The following is a 12,453-nucleotide window of genomic DNA, read 5'->3' as shown; positions in this document are numbered from 1 at the left end:
AGCCTTCTTCAATGTGCACAGACCTCTGAATTAAACTTTTTTTAAAAAAAATTACCTTTATATGGAGATACAGTGAATAAGACTACGTTCAACTCCATATGAGGATCATTTGATGGTTCTGGGCCTGTTCTCGTGAGAGCTTAGAAGCATGAGGGGGGAATCTCATTGAAAGCTACCAAATATTGAAAGGCCTGGATAGAGCGAATGTGGAGAGGATGTTTCCAGTAGTGGGAGAGTCTAGGACCAGAGGGCACAGCCTCAGAATAGAAGGACGTCCCTCTAGAACAGAGACGAGGAGGAACTTCTTTAGCCACAGAGTGGTGAATCTGTGGAATTCATTGTCAAAGACGGCTGTGGTGGCCAAGTCATTGGGTCTATTTAAAGCATAGGTTGATAGGTTCTTGATTAGTAAGGGCGTCAAAGGTAACGGGGAGAAGGCAGGAGAATGGGCGTGAGAGGGAAAAATAAATCAGCCGTAATCAAATGGCGGAGCAGATGGCCTAATTCTGCTCCTGTGTCTTATGTTGCATCAAAGCCAATGTTTTCTTTAAAGCTGCTGTAGTCAAATTTTATATGCAGTCATTGCTCACAATGTATTTTTAGTTCACATCCATATGTGTATGCTCACAGTACATAAATCAATGCAACGTGGCATTGTTTGCACTGGTGCTACACTTAAGAGTATACTTACAGAATACTGTTTTAATCCATAATCTGTCTCATTAATACCAGAACAGAAGAATATAGGGAAGCAAGTCTTGTTTCAGAATCAGTTTGGGTTTTGGTATCCAATTTACACAAGTCTAGCATCAATTTAAGCCTGCAGTTTTGGAGCATACCAAATGCATTTAATTGCATATGCTCCTCTGTCACACCAGTCATAAAGATCACAAGATAATTACTTGTGTTCAAAGTCAATCAGTTCATCATTGCTCAGTTATCCTGCATGATTCCCATTTCAATAACAAGTAATTTCTTCAATAATTCCAGCAGTTTGGTCTCTCCTGCTCCAGCTGGGTTCCATCATATGTTGATCCCTCGATCCAAGAAACTTCCCAATATCGTTCCAAACTTTGCCATTTCTGGTTTGAATGTTGATCTATTGTTATAATTTAAGATAATTGTCAAGATGCATCTTCCCCTTTTATACTGCTTTCTCTACATCATTCCTCTGACACCCCTTTCAAAGCTGAAAGACACCTCCACTTTTTTAAAAAAAATCAGACACTTAATACTGGGAGCAAACTCAGTGTTTCCCTCTGGTGCATCTCTTTGACCCAGTAGTTAGAGATGAACACATTGCTTAAAATTGGTAGTGGTATCATTTGGAGTTACTGCAAAGGCACGAGGCTGGATTGTACTGTGCACTTCAACCATTTTGAGAGACACCCAGACACACCTTTCAATAATGTATGCACTAATCCAAGTTATTTCGTTGTTAAATATTGCAGACTTGTGCATTAATGCATTGGGATACACATATATTGATTTGTGGACATCCATGTACATAGTCTTTGATTTTATATCAATATATAATGCCAAATTCATTGGTTTTACCTCCATGCACCTGATGAATTATATTGAACCAAAACTCCAATTTTATTCCCTAATGGAGAAGACACGATATCAAATGCAATAAGTGACTAACCACAATTATTTAACAGACAATGAGACACAATGTTTCTCTTTCCACAGGTGCTCTGGGCCTGATGAGTATTTCCAGAAATGTGTTTTTGAAAGCATTAATAGGCGTCGCAAGCCTCTTATGTTTATTAACGAATCTTATCGATTCCTCATTTTGTGGAATGAGTTGTCTCTGTGACGATATATTTCACCGTTTACATTTTCTTACTGATGATCATGCAAATCTATTGCCAGCAAACAGCACACTTCGATGCATGATCTTTAGGTCAGAAAACCCCTAAGTGTTCGTGACCTGCAAGTTCTCTTGCACCAAACGGTTTTTCTGGGTTATTTTATGCTGTGGAAAGAACAAGCGGGATAGCTGTTTTGGAAAATGCAAAACAGAAAACGCAGCTACAAACTTTACAAACCAAAAGATTGTAACGGTTAACCACCCTATTTGCAAATTCTCCAGAATGACTTAGTCAACAGAGCCACAGGGCCGGGTCGCACAACATTTAGACTTCAAGGCTCCAGGACCCTGCCTGTGGGCGGTGACACTTGCCCGGATTCTGGGCACCACTTCCAGCTCGGAGACGGAGGCGCCCCACCTTCACACACGTGTCACCGAGCAGCACACAGTGTCCAGAGAGCCCAGCGCATTAGCTCCGTCCGGTCAGTCCCTTCGGTAGGACGAGGGGGAAAACGTTTAGGTTCAACGGTTTAAGAGCTGAAGAGCGAGCAGTCAAGAAGACAGACTCAAGTATTGGAGGCTGTGGGAAAAATCAGGGGGAATTGGAGGAGCAGGGGTGGAGAGTGAGCGATTGGTGGAAAGTAGTGGTAGATTGGGAATTACGGAGGATTAGAGCTCGGGTAATCAAGGGAGCAGGACACAAGAGTCCAGCTTTGTGGACGCGAGCTGGGGGGTCAAGAGGGAGGCAGCAGACGGCAAGGAAGGGGAAATGAGAGAAGAGATGTTGCTTTGGAAGCTGTTAGCAGTGAGCTGGGTGATCCTAACTCTGTGGATTCCTGCTGATCGGGCAAAATCCCACAATCTGGGGCTCAAAACAGCGAGGAGCCTGGCGAGATGGAACAGAAGGGCATTCGACATGCTGAACGGTAAAGTCGTCTGCCAAAGACGGGGGGATCCAGGACTGCTCCGTGACCTTCTCGGGAAGGGAGGCACATCTGTTGACACCTACTGCAAATATTCGGGCTCAGTTGGAAAGAAAGGAGAGACCAGCAAAGAAAGAGGTGAAAGTAGGGTGCTTGCAAAGAAGCTGGAAGATGGGTTAGATCTCATGGCTCAGGTGAGATCTCGGGACTGTTTGGGTTCCTGGGAGTGGGAAATGCTGAGAACACTTCTGCTGGCAGGTGTGCCCCTCTCCACCTACAGCCGGTGTGAGAGCGAGAAAGGCGCGCCACTACAGAGTCTCAAGCAACGTTTAAATCTTCATTTGCTACATAAAATAATAACACTGCCATTAATACAAGGTAGGCTAAAAATCCACTCTCTCCTTTGTTGCCATTGCAAATTAAGATCGTCTGAAATGAATAGGGGTATTGTGTGATAAACAGCAAGGTTTGAATAACCTCTCCATTGAGGCGTGGTTTCAAAAATAGTCCTCTTAACCAATAAAATTGGCTTCAACAAAATATCCTTCCCACATACATAATCTTGAGAAGAAATGAAAGGTAAAAAGCTATTATCGCACAAGGAATATACAAAATAATTTTCAGACATTTATTTAACTTTAACATTACTATTCCTAGAAAATAATATGAAAGAGCAGTTCATTTTATACTGGGCAGATCAAAAATGTGCCCTGAAATCCAAGTGCAAGTTTGGATAATTAATATTTACCACTCCGCCACTCTTAGCACTGGCCTTGTTTATAATTAAAGTTTACAAAATAGGTTAATAGAGGTCCCTCTCTTAATGAAAGAAGTTAGTCCCACACTCTGCTATTAACCCATAATCCTTATAAAGTTCCAAATCCTTTTGAAAGTTACTATTGAATCTGCTTCTGTAATCTTTTCAGGCAAAGTAGTCCCAAACATAGCAGCTTGCTCCATCTCATATTGTCATACAAACATTCATTCACCTACTTGTAAGAAATATTAAAATATATCATTGAACTACACTTATTTATCCTGGACTGAATGTCAGAGCTGTACTTTGTGATTTAGAATTAACATGGACTAATGATGCTGCTCGAGACTTTTAGCTACTACCTCTGAGGTTTCAATGGACATGCAGAGAGGTCTGCTGTTATCTGAAGAGGGTTCCTTGAGCTATGTTACTGCTTTCTGTACAAATCCTTCACCAAAGAAAATACAAAGCTCTAAACATACTTGCAAAACTTCAACTATAGGGCGTCTGGCAGCACAGCCAGAGATGACTATGGGTGCCAAAGTTGCCTGAACAGCAATGCAGTCTGTGGCTTGTTATGAATCTGCTCAATGTGGGGCTGAATTTGAAGAACAGCTTTATTAAAACATGCCCTGTACTTCTTAGCAATGGGGAAAAGATATCAATGAATATCGTTTCATGAAAGAAATGAGTGTAAAGATTTACAAGCCCTTTTCATTACAGTGGCTTTGTTTGCGGTGATTTTAGGGCATTGTATCATGTTTGGCAAAGCTTTTATCGTTTGTTTACATGCATTTTTTCTCCTGAAGATTAGAGTGAAAACATCCAAGCCCCCCCCCACCCCCCAAATTACACACACAAACGTTTTTTCTAGCCAGCAATGAGAATAGCAGACAGAACTGAAGGACTTCAGAAGCTGTAATTGTACTTGTATAAAAGTATTATGTAAATAATAAACAATTGCAGCTTCTTAGCAAGGTCAAGCCCCTGGGTCACATAGAAACTAATGCTGCTCCACATTAACTGCCAAGTTCTTTTATTTTTGTTTTTCCCATTGTAATTTGCAACATATTTGTGGCTGTATAATTAAACAGTGAGCTGGAAGGAAGTGATTGAACTGGAATTTCAAAATTCAGCATGGAAAGAAGCACTGAAGGAGGTCAAGCTGTACAGTGCTTTCCTGGTGTTCTTTCTGGATGACGAAAAGGGTTGGCTTCCTTCCAAAGAGAGGAACTTCAGCATCACCATCAGAAAAGGCAAATGGTCTAAAAACAAGGTAAGTAAATGCCATTTGTCTAAGAGATAATGAAAAATTCTTGCCTCATGCGAGAACTCTCGTCTCTTTCCTCCTGCAGAACAAGAGTGTTTGAAAGGGTCCGGGAACTCGCATCTTGCAGGTCCTTATAATCTTGGAATGTTGCAAGTTTAACATTGTGTGTAGGGTGATATTCTATGCTTGTTTTGGAGCCTGTCGCATGTTATTAACTGACCACAGTGCGCAGCTAGTGTGTGTCGGGTTTACGATTTTATCTTTATAACAGTTTTATACATTCATAACATGCATTCAAGTCACACAAAGCTCTGCTAAATTCTAATAAACATTATAAGGGGTGTTAGGATTATGAAGGATTCAGAAGAATTATATTCTAAAGAATATACTGCCTAATACAATTATATATATGATTTGTAGATGGACTGTAATTGTGGTAATGAGTCCTGTTTACATGGGGGGGGGGGGGTTCAAAGTTCAGATCAGTATCTGGGCTGCGTTGGTCATCACAAGGAAGATTCTGGTTCTCGTTGTTACTCAAGAGTTTTGACAGAAAATATGTGGGCACATTGAATATTAGTCATTAAGTTGCACGATCAAATGTTTACATTCACTATTTTCCCTTAAGATTCGAGTGAAACTTACAAGGATAGGTATACACATGAAAAAAAATGCTCATTTAGATAGACAATTTTAGCGATCTTAGGGAAAGATGTGGAGATTTGGGAGGAGGCCAAGTAGAATGACGTCTAGGAAACTGCAATCTTTGTTTGCAAGGAGGACCCCGAGAACTCAGGCTTTGCATGCACTCAGCCAGGGATTCACTGCTGTATACTGCAATGCTCACATTTCTTTCAGTTGCCTTCTGTGATTCTTTGATCCTCATTCTTTCAGCCAGTTTGTGTTGCTGATGACTCAAAGTATATTATACTAGAGCTGCCAGCCAAAGCCTGCAAGTGGTTTTGTTCCCGAACCCTTCATCTTTCACTACAGATGAGCCCAATAACTGCTGATAGTAAGTGTTGCTTTCTTGTCATCCTCCAAACCGGTTCCGCTCTAATCCAGTAATTGTTCATTTTAATCCACCTCTGCATTAAAAATTTATGAAAGCCTTTTGTGGATGAGCATTCCAAAGACACACCACCCTCAGAAAAAAAAATTGCCTCATCTTTGTCTTAAGTGGGCAACCCCTGATTTTCAAACAAATGACCCCTAGTTCTAGATTCTCCCACAATAGGAAACATGCTCTTCTCATCCACCCTGTCAAGATCCCTCAGGATCTTACGAGTTTCAATCAAGTTCCCTCTCACTATTCCAAACTCCATCAGTTCAAAGCCTAGCCTGTCCAAACTTTCCTCACATGACAACCTGCTCATCCCATGTGTTTGTCTTCTGTGAAATGCTTTCAACTACTTACATCCTTCCTTAAAGGAGACTAATACTGTACGTAGTATTCCAGATGTGACCCCATATAACTGAAGAATCATCTCCCTACTTTTGTACTGAACAATAACACTGTTAGCTCTCTCAGTTACTTGTACCTTTGCAGATCACACAGAGAGATCTGGGTGTCCCGCTGCATCCACAGAAAGCCTTATTGCTACAAAGAACTAAGTAACTCAACAAATTAGTCAAACATTATTTTCCTTTCACATAACCATGTTGACTTTCTAATTATCTTTAATTTTTGTAATTGCCCTGTTATAACATATTTAATAATAGCTTTTGAAGTTTTCCCTCTGACAGATGTTAAGCTAACTTCGCCAATAGTTTTCTGCTTTGTCTTACTATTTTGAATAAACTAGTTTACCATCATTTATTATACATTATAATTTGCTATCTTTCAATCTGGTTGTACTTCCATCAGTCTAGGGAATTTTGAAAAATTAAAATCAATGTATCAATTATTTCAGGAGCACTTCTTTTAAGTTAGAATAAAATCTGTGAGGAGCCTTAGTAATCCCCCCCAGCCCCGAGGTCCTCCCTTCAAATTCCCAATTTGTGATAATTTCCAAGATGTTTCTTGTATCCTCTGTAATGAAGACTGTTGCATAATACCCATTTAATTCATCTACCATTTCCTTGTTTTCCCTGCACTCATTTTCTATATGACCAATGCTCACATTGTTATTAGTTTTAATTTCTCTTATTGTCCATTTTTATATTTCTGGTTAGCTTTATCATGTACCCTAATTTTTCTGAACTTATCAATCTTTCAGACATCCTTTGCTTTTTTTTAAAAAACAAAAGCATTTTATATAATCTTCTGACCTGCCACCTGTCCTTGTGCAGTTATTTTTTTTTAAATGAATCTTGGGTGACAGATCCTTCCCTTGGAATTTTTCCTTTCTCCTATCTATTTTGTGTAGTCTAGAAAATCACCTTAACTAGCTGCCACTGCTTCTCATATGGCCAATCCCTTAACTTAATTTGCCAGTTCACTTTAGTTAGCTTTGCTTACATGCTTTCATAATTACCCTTAAATTTAAAATACTAGTCTTTCCCTCAAACTGAATGTACAATTCAATCACATTATGATCACTGCTAATTACGGATGCTTTCACTGTAAGGTCATTAATTATTCCCATTTCATTGCACAATACCAGATCTTGTTTCCATCTGCTTCAGATAGCATGCTGTCTGGAGGTGCTTACATTCAATATTTGCACCTTAACATGCATTAAAGAAAAATACTTAGTCATTGGATGTTTTCAGAGACACATTGCACTGTCAGGCATCAGCTGGAATTTAAATTCAATCAAATAAATAAATCTGAACTGAAAACCTAGGATCAAGAATGGTGAACAAGCAACTATTTCCAAAATACATCCAGTCCATTTATATTTATTAGAGAATGAAATCAGCCATCCTTATCTGGTCTGCCACATAAGCAACTCAACACTGTGGTTTCCCCTTACCAGTTCTCTGAAATGGTTCAGTAATGCACGCAGTTCAAAAGCAATTAGGAATGGACAGTAAATATTGGCATTGACCCATAACCAATGAATATGGATTTCCAGAAGACACTTAAAAAAATGTGTGCCCCATTCTACAGTAGTATCTGTGCAAATATATTGCTCCAGGAAAGGTGTGATTAACAATTCCTATTTAGACAGAATTAACTTGAATGGTTGTGGTTTTTCTATAACAGTGGCTGGTCACCTTCGGAGGGTAGTTAAGAATTAACCACACTGCTGTGGTTTTGGGCATGAAAATAGATGAAAATGTGAGCCCTTTGAGGACCAAGTTTGATCTGATATTGCAGAATCAGCAGTACAAAAACACAAGAAATAGGAGCAAAAGTATACCATTTGCCCCACCATTTGATAAGGTCATGGCTGATCTGATCTTAGGCTCAGCTTCACTTTCCCGCCCGCTTCCTGAACCCTTGACTCTCCTAAAGTCCAAGAATCTATTTACCTCAGCCTTGACTATATTTAATACTGAGCCTCCACAGATCTCTGGGGTAGAAAATTCCGAAGATTCATAACTTTTCGGAAAGAGTAAATACATCTTCTCCATCTTATGTGGCCAACCCATTATTCAGAAACAATGCCCCCTGGTTCTGGATTCCCCCATAAAGGGGGAACATCCACTCAGGAACTACCCCTTCAAGACCCCAAAGTATTTCAACCTCTCATCCTTCTAAAGTCTAATAAGCAAATGCCCAAACCTTCCTCAGAAAGGTATCTGCAACATCCCCAAAATCAATCTTTCCTGAACCACTCCAGTGCAAGTATATTCCTCCTTAAATAAAGACAACCAAACCTTTGAGCAATGCTCTAGGTATGGTCCCATCATTGGAAAGGATATGAAGCACATCTCATCACTACCCATGCATAGTTGGAGCAAGATTTCCTGTTTTTATACTCAGCCACCTTTGCAGTAAAGGTTAACACTCCATTTGCCTTCCTGATTACTTGCTGCACCTACAGGCGAATTTTCTATGTTTCAAACACGAGGACAGTCATGTCTGTCAGTACTGTAACATTTAAAAAACATTATGCTTTTCTGTTCTTCCCATCAGACATTTTCCATTATACTCCATCTACCAATTATTTTTGCCTATTCACTTTACCAATCCTCATGTCTTTGCAGCCTGTTTCTGTCCTTTCCTTCCTACCTTAGTATCATTGGCAAATGAGAATACAGCACACCCTGTCCCTTTGTGCAAGTCATTGATGTAGACTAAATGGTGGAGGCCCCAGCACCAATTTGGATAATGCCTCAATTATCACCATCTTGGTTAGCCAATCCTCCATCCATGCCACTGTTACCCGCTTTGCTAAAAGCTCATATTTTGTCCAGTAACCATTTATACAGCACCGTATCAAATGCTTATTTAGAAATCCAAATACACATCTGGTTCTCCTTGATTTCCTCTGCTTATCACATTTTCAAATAACTCTAATAAATTTGTCAACCTAATTTCCCTGATAATACAATCAAGCAGAGTATCAGGTTATGACTTTCTAAATGTTTTGCTACTTCCTTAATTATAGATTCCAGCATTTTCCCAATGACATATTATGCTAGCTCTCCTATCATTTCCTGTATCCGTCTCCCTCCTTTCCTACATTTGAGGCATATCTGTGTGGTTTTTCAGTCCACTGGGATTTTCCAGAATCTGAGAACTTTGGAAGATCATGACCAAATCATCCACTATCACTGCAGCCACTTCTTTTAGAGTATATTAGGTAAGCAATCAGTTCTAGGAGACTTGTGTTAAGTCCCATTAGTTTTCCCAATTACCTTTCCTCTTGTATTAACATCAGTACACCAGACAACCTTTTAACTGGATATTATTCACATCAATCATATTTATTCCATATCCAAGCTCACCTCAGCAACCTTGTTTTTAAACCGACAGAGAAGAATTGGACAGCAGTTTCGCAGCAGGATTGCGCCAGAGTCCCTGGAGCTGCTGAGTGCCAGGAGTCTCTACCACAGAAACTGTTGTTTGGCTGGGATAAAAAGCGATACACACGCATTCCACCCACCGTTCTTGCAGCACTAAAACATAGAAGATCAACCAAAAATAAAGATCATTAACGCATTTTACTGTGAACCCACCTAAAGTGCAGGAGAAAGACACTGAAAGAAGAAGGACCAGCAGGAGAAATATCATGTCAGTTATCTAAATGTTGTGCTACTTATTTGTACAAGGTTTCATGGCAATATTCTGTTTGTTTCTGCAAGATGCATGTGTATATCTCTTTATTTACATGTGCACATCCTCCTATCAGTAAAATGTTTTCATTATTTCTACTGTTGAGCTACCATTATGGCATGAAAGCACTTAAGGATTAGGAATATTTTAAGTTTAATATGCAGTTTGTAGACATGCTTCAGCCGTTTACAGATGCTTTTTTTTACATGTTCTCAGTAACATTGGACTTGCCAGTATCGATGTATCTAAAAATACATAACAGAAAATAGTTATTAGTTGGAATCAAGTATGAAAAATGAGAAAGGTCATTAGGATCAATAAAGAAAAAGGCATTGGTGCCTTTGAAATGTTTATAATTTTGTACATGTCCCATCAAGAGGTAGATGGATTGTTTACAGACTGCAATAGCATCTGCTTGATCTCCATCTGAGTAATTAGAAGCTCTTTCTCCATTGTAGAAGTATTGTAGCATGGTAATGGACTTTACTTCTGGAATGAAAAATAATTCTTTATTTGTTCATATCTATTTAAGATATGTATTTGGAGTTTGATGTAAGAATTTAAGGAAAGATCTTACTCAGTTGGTCCCAGGCATGACTTAACCACTAACTTATTTTCTGCTGTGTCTGAAGAGCTATCCTGTTGCACAGCTGAAATAAATATTGAAAGTGGTAGCAAGATTGCTGTGTTGATTTATTTTTGGCATTGTGCATCTAACTTCTGTTTTGGGATAGTGTGACAGATTCGATCAAATGCAAGTTTTTATATATTCACTTTACACATTATCAAGTCACTTTCTTTATTCATCACTAGGGGGAGGGTGGTAAAGTAAGTCACAGTTACTGGTTACAAGATAACGAAAGTTATAATCGAAGCAGGCTATTTGGTCCTAATTGTCCGTGCCAGCATTTATGTTCTACGTGAGCTTTCTCCACCATTCTTTATCTATTTCATTCAAAACTTTATTTTTTTTTTAAAACTTCAGCAACAATAGAAGTGCAGGGTATTTTACCAAAATTAACAACTGTTTGTATTTAGCAGACGAATGATGCACTATTTCTTTAACATCTGTTGTGATCCCTTTGCCAGTGCATTGTACATTTGAGTGCAGACATGAGCAACTAAAGGCCTTCTTCCATAGCCCTTCTGTATGCTGATCATACCCTTTTCCAGTAGTATTTAGTATGCATTTTGTTACTTGATGACCCAATAGATTTCTTGTAATTATTTGTAGTGAATCCAGTTGTGTAATGGTTATATTTCTGGAGAAATACCCAAGAGGCCTACACTAATAATCCAGGGAATGTAACTTTAAATCCCACTAAATGAAAGTGTAACTCAGTCAAAATATTGGAAAGTTAAAAATAAAACTGGTGCAAATCACCATGAGCTTATTAGCTCATTGGGGGGGTGAAAATCCACAGTATTTTTATAGAAAGAACCCCGCCCTGTCTGGCTTCCTCCAGACTAAGATTTAAACCAAGTGTTCTGCACATTTTGCATATAACAGTCTACATTTCAAAAGTATCTCATTGCCTGTGAACTGCTTTGGATATGTGAGGCTGTGAATTTGCTGCTTGGACAGTCCCTTGAGAATAAGGATGACTTGCTTCCACTCTGGTTCTATGGGTTACATGGTAGCTGATAAGGCCAATGTAGGATGCTATGGATTGTTCCACAAGTGAGCAGGAGGTGCTGGATGTGGCTGATAGGTGAGTAGTTTGGGAGGTAGTGCTCCTTTTGTGCTTCCAATGAGTGGATTAGAGATTCACAATGCTATTTGCAAATTCACTAGAGAATCATGAACTTTAAACCCAGATCTCCTACCATTGCAAAAGTTTCTAAGGCAGCAGTCTCAATAGACCCATCATGTCAGAAGTGGGGACAACTTGGGTCAAATTCTTGTTTCAGTGATTGGCAGTACATGGGTGAAGATACTACCTGTCAAATGGATGATAGAACATCTGAGATGGGCACCCAGAGCAAGGAACAGAGATCACCCCCACCCCAGAAAAAAGGGGGCAGCTTTAGATATGACAAAAATACTGACTCCATCATTGAAGGATTCCTGGTTTGCTTCCCAGGCAAACAGCTCCCGACACTGACACCAGCAAGTACAGGTGCATTAACTTTATACTGGAGCAGGCCTGCGCCTGCATTTGAAGCCCACTGGCAGTTCCAGAAGCACATACATGCACTTGAATATTGCAACATCAGAAGTGCCTTGCACATATATAATTTCTGCACAGCTAATGGTCTATGCAGAAGCACAACACATGCAGAGGATTGCACTAGAATTTACCATACCATGCTAACACCATGCAAGTAAAAGCCATCGATACTCTGTTTCCAAATGGTTTGGAAGCTCATTAAAATCTTGTGCTGCATGAAGAATTGTGAACTGTCTTCACTTCTAACATTTGCAGAAGAGATAACTTTGCCAATAATCTACAATAAGAATGGTAAATATGTAGCCACAAATTCCTTCCTTTGCCGACTGAATGGAAAAAACTGTCA

General features: G+C 39.4%; 1 long non-coding RNA gene across 1 annotated transcript; it reads left to right on the top strand.

Annotated features, from left to right (window-relative positions):
* The first annotated feature begins 4,403 nt into the window (after positions 1–4,403).
* On the top strand, positions 4,404–10,251 carry LOC127569062 (uncharacterized). The gene is made up of 3 exons (XR_007956139.1): positions 4,404–4,772; positions 5,661–5,781; positions 9,637–10,251. It is a non-coding gene; the product is annotated as an uncharacterized LOC127569062 (long non-coding RNA).
* Positions 10,252–12,453: the final 2,202 nt, after the last annotated feature.

The sequence above is a fragment of the Pristis pectinata genome, chromosome 4 (genome assembly GCF_009764475.1).
Source record: "Pristis pectinata isolate sPriPec2 chromosome 4, sPriPec2.1.pri, whole genome shotgun sequence".
NCBI classification, from domain to species: Eukaryota; Metazoa; Chordata; class Chondrichthyes; order Rhinopristiformes; family Pristidae; genus Pristis; species Pristis pectinata.
The sequence above is the reverse complement of the archived record's forward strand: the minus strand, read 5'-3'. Positions and strand labels throughout refer to the sequence as shown.